The following is a 7,142-nucleotide window of genomic DNA, read 5'->3' as shown; positions in this document are numbered from 1 at the left end:
ATGTGTTGTGTTTTTTTTCATATATAACACTCGTTTATATATATATATATATATATATTATATATATATATATATATATAATATATAGACCTGTACGAAGTCATGTTAAGTTATTTTCTCATAAATGATCAGTTTGGCCTAGTTATTACTTATTAGATATTGCATATTATTCAGTTTTAATTTTTAATTTTTTAATTTTTTAGTTTCTTGGTAAAATAAAGGAGGAAGATTATCTTTTTAGAGAACAAAACACATTTTCACTTTTTTTTTTCCTTATACTTTTAGGAAAACAACTTAATACATTTTTAGAAACGGTACCGCCACCTTATCACAAAATTCTCATTTCTATATTTATATATAAAAAATTAGGGTCGGTAATATGGGTCACGACACGATAACACGATTTGAAAACGACACGAATTTCACGGGTTAAGGTTGAGAAAAAAGAAGTTCGGGTTAGAATTGAGTCAACATGAAATTGACACGAAAAACACGGGTCAATTCGGGTTGGACCCACCTAACCCGAATACGACACGAAGGTCATAAAAAACTAAAAAATACATATATTTTTCATTACATATTTTGATTTTATTATGAACTTGTGATATCATGATAGTTATACTCAAAATCTTATATTATTATTTGTTTAATTTCAATGGATGTTATTGTAATTTAGTGTGTTATGAATTTTAAGTTATTTCTAATATGCAAAAAACCAAATAAAAGTATACAATTTTCGTGTCAATTTCGGGTTCAAAGGTCAATTTCGTGTTACGGGTCATTTTCGTGTCATGTCATGTTAACCCGTAAAGTGGTCGTGTTGCGATTTTTAAAAAATTTTGTGTCACGGATTGTGTTTGGGTTGACTACAAATTTAGAAAGAAACGATCAAAACACGACACGAACTTTGTTCCTCTTTTACTTTCCTTCTCTCTTCTAGATTTCCTAAACCTCAAATCTAAATTTTCTCATTAGAATAATCTTCTTGCTTGTGCTTAATATATATATATTTTAATTTTGTTATCTTATAATTTATAATGTTTCATCAATTTAATCATATAAGCTTCTCACTTAAACTAGTATTATTTATATACTCTTTTTAACTTTCTTAGTAAACTTTTTTTCTCTATTTTATTTTCTGTATTCTGTTTATTAAAATTTTAATTACAACACCAGATGCACGTAGCTACACTAGTTTGTAAAAAAGAAGTGAAAGATAAAAGGTTTTGACGAAGAAAGGAGAAACAAAATAGAAAAGGGAAAAGTGAAAATTATGGAATTTCTAATAGAGTTCCTTTTTCCTTATATTTCTACCAATTAAACAAGAATTCCCTGAAAAAAAAAAATGAAACAAGAGATCCAGAAAGCACATAGAGATTTGAGAGCCTCAGAAAGCATATAGAGATTTGAGAGCCTGTAAAGGAAAATGCTATAAACCGCAGTCATGACTCATACTCAAAATAAACTCTTATTCAGATATTTGTCCGTAAGCCAAACTTTTTATTTAAAAGAATATGAAAAAGAAGTGTTCTAGCCTAGCAAATTTTGATGCGTTTGAATGAGATCATAATCCTATTCAAAGTTTTTTTTTTATATATATATATTTTTTTTTATCCCTAAGTAGAATGCATTTCAGCTATTAAATCTTTGCTAACAACACGTTATATTCTAAGTTTTCTAAGCCTCATGCTAAATTTTTTACGTGCTCTTATAGTTTATTCAATTCCTAATTGTCCCCATATGCAGTTAGGAATGGCTGGTGCATTAGAAACTTTATGCGGGCAAACATATGGTGCAGAGGAATATCACAAGTTTGGAAACTACACATGCTGTGCAATAATCTCTCTCATTCTGATTTGCTTTCCAGTGTCTATCCTATGGACATACATGGAAAAACTCCTCATATTCTCCGGCCAAGACCCTTCGATGTCACAAGTCGCGGGCAAATACTCGATTTGCCTCATCCCGCGTTATTTGGCTACGCAGTTCTTCAGTCTTTAGTTCGCTATTTCCAGGCTCAGAGCTTGATACTACCAATGCTCATAAGCTCATGCTCAGTTTTATGCTTGCATGTACCGCTTTGTTGGGTTCTGACATTCACGCTACAACTCGGAAATGCTGGTGCAGCATTAGCCATCGGTATTTCGTATTGGCTCAACGTCGTTTTCCTTGGATTCTACATGAAGTACTCTTTGTCTTGCGAGAAAACACGAGTAAGGTTTACCAAAGAGGCTTTCATTCACATTAGGGAGTTCATCCGCTTGGCAATCCCTTCTGCTCTGATGCTTTGGTAAATTCCGTTTCCCACTAAACATTTAGTTTTAGCTAAGCTTAGTATTTGTTGTGCTGTGAAGTTTATAAGATTAGAAACGTAGTAACCAGTTATTTCCGTGTGAATGATCAGTCTCGAGTACGCCTCGTTTGAGCTGCTGGTTTTCCTTTCTGGTTTCTTACCAAATGCAAAGCTTGAGGCCTCAGTTATATCTATATGGTATGCACTCATTCAAATATTTCTCCAATCCCAAATGTCTTTTAGAGACTTTTCACAAAATTTTTTATTATCTTACGTGCAGCCTTACAACCACAACGTCCATCTTTTACATTCCATATGGGATTGGTGCTGCTGCAAGGTTTTCTCTAAATCTTCTATACCTTTGCATATCTTTTAATTGGAAAAAAAAAAAAAAAAGAAAGTTGCGCAAAATATTGACAAGGATAAAAAACTCTGCAGCACCCGAGTTTCCAACGAATTAGGAGCAGGGAATTACGAGGCAACTAAACTCGCTGTTTCTGCCGCTGTGGTTCTTGCCATTGCAGATGCATTTGTTGGTATTACAGCTCTCTTTTGTACTCGCAATATTTTAGGATATGCTTACAGCACCGAGAAGGAAGTCGTCGACTATGTCAGAGAGATGGTTCCTCTTCTTTGCGTCTCCATCGGTGTGGACAGTTTGGTAGGAGTTCTTTCTGGTTAGTACTCTTTTTCTCTTTCTTTCAATTTACATGCTCATTCACATTGTCTTTGGAAAAATTGAAGAAATAAGTGTTTCTATTTCTTACTTTTACAAAGTTTACAACCAGGTATTTATAACAAAAGAGTAAAACACATTACATTCACCGATCCATTAATCATGGAACGATGGTATTACATTCACCGATCCATTAATCATGGAACGGTGGTCGAGTTGTTGGAGGCTACATATGTAGGTGGTGCAATTTTTTCTTCTAACCGTGTGGACATTTTCAACACTCCCTCTTAAGCTGGTGCATAAATGTCTCGTATTCTAGAAATTTTGTAAATGTTTGTTTTGAGACGGTCTTTGTGAGAATATCTGCCAATTGCTCTTTTGATTTGATCTTGGGCAATTCCACTATTTTGTCTTCTAATTTCTCCTTGTTGAAGAACCTGTCCACTTCAACATGTTTTGTACGATCATGTTGGACTGGATTGTGAGCAATATTACATGCAGTTTTATTGTCACAATACAATCGAATTGGTTGTTGAGGTGGATAGCCTAAATCATGTAAAAGAAACTTTAACCATAATGCCTCGTATAGTTTGTCTCTGTAAAGATGGTCCCGGTACTAAAAACGCCTTCAGGCTAAACAACAACTGGAATTTACTTCTCTTCTGACAACAAGCTCCTTTTGTCTGCCATGATTTAATTTTACAGACATTAAGTTTTTTTTTTTTTTTTTTTTGGTGTGCAAAAACTACAAGTAGTTATGGGAAACAACAATAGTTGGCGAAAACCGACAACATTTGGCTAAAAACGACACGCATTTTTGGTAAATGACAGCAACTTTTAGAAGCAAACGACACGTTTCTTGTAAAAAACGACACCTCATTTTGAAGAAGAAAAAAAACGACAGTAACTTTTAGAAAAAATTACACGTTGTTTTCTTGTCGTCTTCAACTTCTGCAGAGCGCGTGGTCGACGCGTGGAACTCCGGTGGAGGCACGTGGGGCTATTTCTGGCGATGAAAAAACACCAGAATGGTAAGACGGCTCCGAAAAAGACAATGGTATGGAATTTTGGGCGTGATATGGTCTGCAACTGATTCTTTTTTGGAATCAATTTTGGACGAAACAGTGACCCAATTTAAGAACTTAACTGAGTTTAGCTTCTGGGAGTTTTTATTATTATTATTTTTTGGACTCGAATTTGTCGAGTGTTTGTGAAGGGAAGTTTATAATGGTGGATAAAATAGAGAAAGGAACGGATTATTGATATCGAGCGTTTGGCTCTGATACCATGAAGAAATAAGTGTTTCTATTTCTTACTTTTACAAAGATTACAACCAGATATTTATAACACAAGAATAAAACACATTACATTTACCGATCCATTAATCACGGAACAGTGGTATTATATTCACCGATCTATTAATCACGGAACGGTGGCCAAGAGTTGTTGGAGGCTACAGATGTAGTTGGTGCAATTTTTTCTTCTAATCGTGTGGACTTTTTCAACAAAAAAATCTTTAGAAACTAATTCGTTTCTTTGCATCAGGGATTGCTAGAGGAAGTGGATGGCAAAATGTAGGAGCTTATGTAAATCTTGGAGCTTATTATGCTGTGGGAATTCCACTGGCTGCTTTGTTGGGATTTTACTTTAACATAAGAGGGAAAGGCCTTTGGATTGGAATAATGACAGGAACTGCTCTGCAAGCACTGTTTCTCTCAATTATAACAGCATTAACAAATTGGCAAAAACAGGTTGATTATTACTCCTCTAAAATCGGCTTTTCTTCTTGATATCATTGTCGTTTTTCCTGCTTCGATTTCTTTTTTTTTTTTTTTTCCTATATATATATATATATTCATTTGTTGTCTCGCATACATATATATATATAAGATACTGAGATATACTGTTCAAATATGGTAAAATATATATCTAGTCAGGCTTGTTAATTTTCCATATACAAAAGCTCAATGACAAAGCTGATTTCTGTCTTGATATTGCAGGCAGAGAAGGCAAGGGAGAGAGTATATGAACAGAATGGCACTCTGAAAGAAAGTGCAAAAATGCTGATGAATTGTTCTGTTGACGTATGATCTTAACTAAGAAAATGTTCAACTTTTGCTAGATCATCGATATGGCTGATGATTACATTTGATTTTCGGCTAATTACACATTATTTCCTTAAAATCAGACGCATTTCATATTGCGTCAAATATTATTAGCTTGTGATTTGTGAAAAATCGGCTATATATATGGTCAGTTGTACTATTCCAAATAGCAAAGTGAATCCCCTGAGATCATACGAAAGTGCTAATAGTATTAATCTTTAGTAACGATGCACAAGGCTAACAACTACGTAAATTAAATATTATTGCCATGAGTTTATAAATATATAATAATTCTCCTATACATATAGTTATATATATACACACATATGTGTGTTTATTTAGACGCCTTTCAAAGCTGCTCTAGAAACATAGCAAATGAAGTAGAGCATAACTTCTAAAGCTGAAAGTATTTTATAGTCCCTCTACATGGAGAAAAATGAACTGAGAAATGCATATATGTAGTAGCTAGGTATATCAATATGCATATATGCATACTTAGCTAACGCTAATATGGTGGTGGACGATGGCGAGGAAAAGGCCCAGGAGGTCCTGGAGGTGGCGGAGTGTGAGCAAATGGCCGTGGCGGTGGCGGTCCATGCGGACCTGGTGCTGGATACGGAGGGCCAGGTGGTTGTGGCGGCGGCGCGCCTGGAGGAGGAGGCTGTGAATACGGAGGCGGTGGACCTTGCGGTCCTGGCGGCGGCGGCGGCGAAGGACCTGGAGGTGGTGGATGTCTATGGTGGTGGTGGCGAGGCATATTTGTCTTGAATTGCTTTTCGCTAATTAATTTGCAATAGGAGACTTGAGTTTGGTAGGTGAATATTAACAAGCTGAGGAAGCCTTAGCATTATAAGTTGAAGGTAGAACAAGTTACTTATATAAGACCCGCTGTTGGAAGTTGGACCGGTTGTTAAGAAACGAAACCACGCTAAACCAAACTGTTGGTCACGGAAAAACATGCTTTTGCGAAGAAAATTTTGTATACCACAGTGGCCAACCATTATGTTTTAATCGAATGGTCAAAAAGAAGTTTCTTACACCCGTTCAAAAAGAAGTTTCTAATTGGGTCAATTTTTCCCATCTCTTCTACATGAGAATCAATTTCATACAATGTCGGTTTTGGTGGCTATGTGACGTGGCAGAGTTGGGTAGGTTGAATAATTAAATAGATGTTTGGTTTATGGATTCAGAGTCATAATTTAGAATTATTTTCATTTTACGTGTATTTTTTATAAGAGAAAAACACTATAAAAAATCATAAATCATGATTCAAAATTAAGAATGAATACAGTAAACAAACGTTAAAAAAGTTGCACTACCCAGATTTCTTAAAGGGTAAGTTAATAAATGACTAGTCTCTTATCTTACCTTTTTCTTATCAAAAACCGCCCCCTTTCAACCCTTTTTTTCAATGGGTGATATCTTCATATTGAGTAAAAAGGATCTGCACCAATAATTTATTATGACTAGATATCCACCATTGATCTCTTTCTTGAATATTCCTCTCAACCATTAATTTGAATCACCTCTATCTCAACCATTAATGATATCATGATCTCTTCATAATGCTAGATGTCTTAATCTAGATTTTGATCCAGCTTGACGTTAAATTTTGACCGTAGTTACCACGCTTAAATTCCTTTAATTGAATTAAGAAGCTACCAGTCAATTTTATTATTATTATTATTTGAAAATAGATTAATCACCAACTAATATTAAAGAACGACCATCTCAGCACTTACAATTGATAAAATACTTTCAGAGAACTTCTCTAACCAATACTGGTCAGATTGTAAAAAGAAAAAAAAGAAAAACCAACTGTGTCAGTGTGTGGGCTGCTTTATTACAATTCCGAGAAATAAATGGAATCGCCAACTAATGTTATTATTATTATTATTATTTTAAATGGAATCGCCAACTAATATTAAAGAACGACCACTCGGCACTTATAATTTATGAAATATTGTTTAGTTCGCTGATTCGAGTTAAGATGTGACTTTATGTAAGAACTTTTTATTGTAATTGATGAAATGAACGGGGCCTCAGGAAACTCCTCTAACCAATACTG

The 7,142-nt window shown here is 34.6% G+C and overlaps 1 pseudogene; it reads left to right on the top strand.

Moving 5' to 3' along the window:
• The window catches only part of LOC21409725, a 20,925-nt pseudogene extending 15,679 nt beyond the window's left edge, over positions 1-5,246 (top strand).
• The last annotated feature ends 1,896 nt before the right edge of the window (positions 5,247-7,142 follow it).

The sequence above is a fragment of the Morus notabilis genome, unplaced genomic scaffold, assembly GCF_000414095.1.
Source record: "Morus notabilis unplaced genomic scaffold, ASM41409v2 Scaffold518, whole genome shotgun sequence".
In the NCBI taxonomy this organism is placed as follows: domain Eukaryota; kingdom Viridiplantae; phylum Streptophyta; class Magnoliopsida; order Rosales; family Moraceae; genus Morus; species Morus notabilis.
Note: the sequence above shows the minus strand (reverse complement) of the source record. Positions and strands in the feature narration are given on the sequence as shown.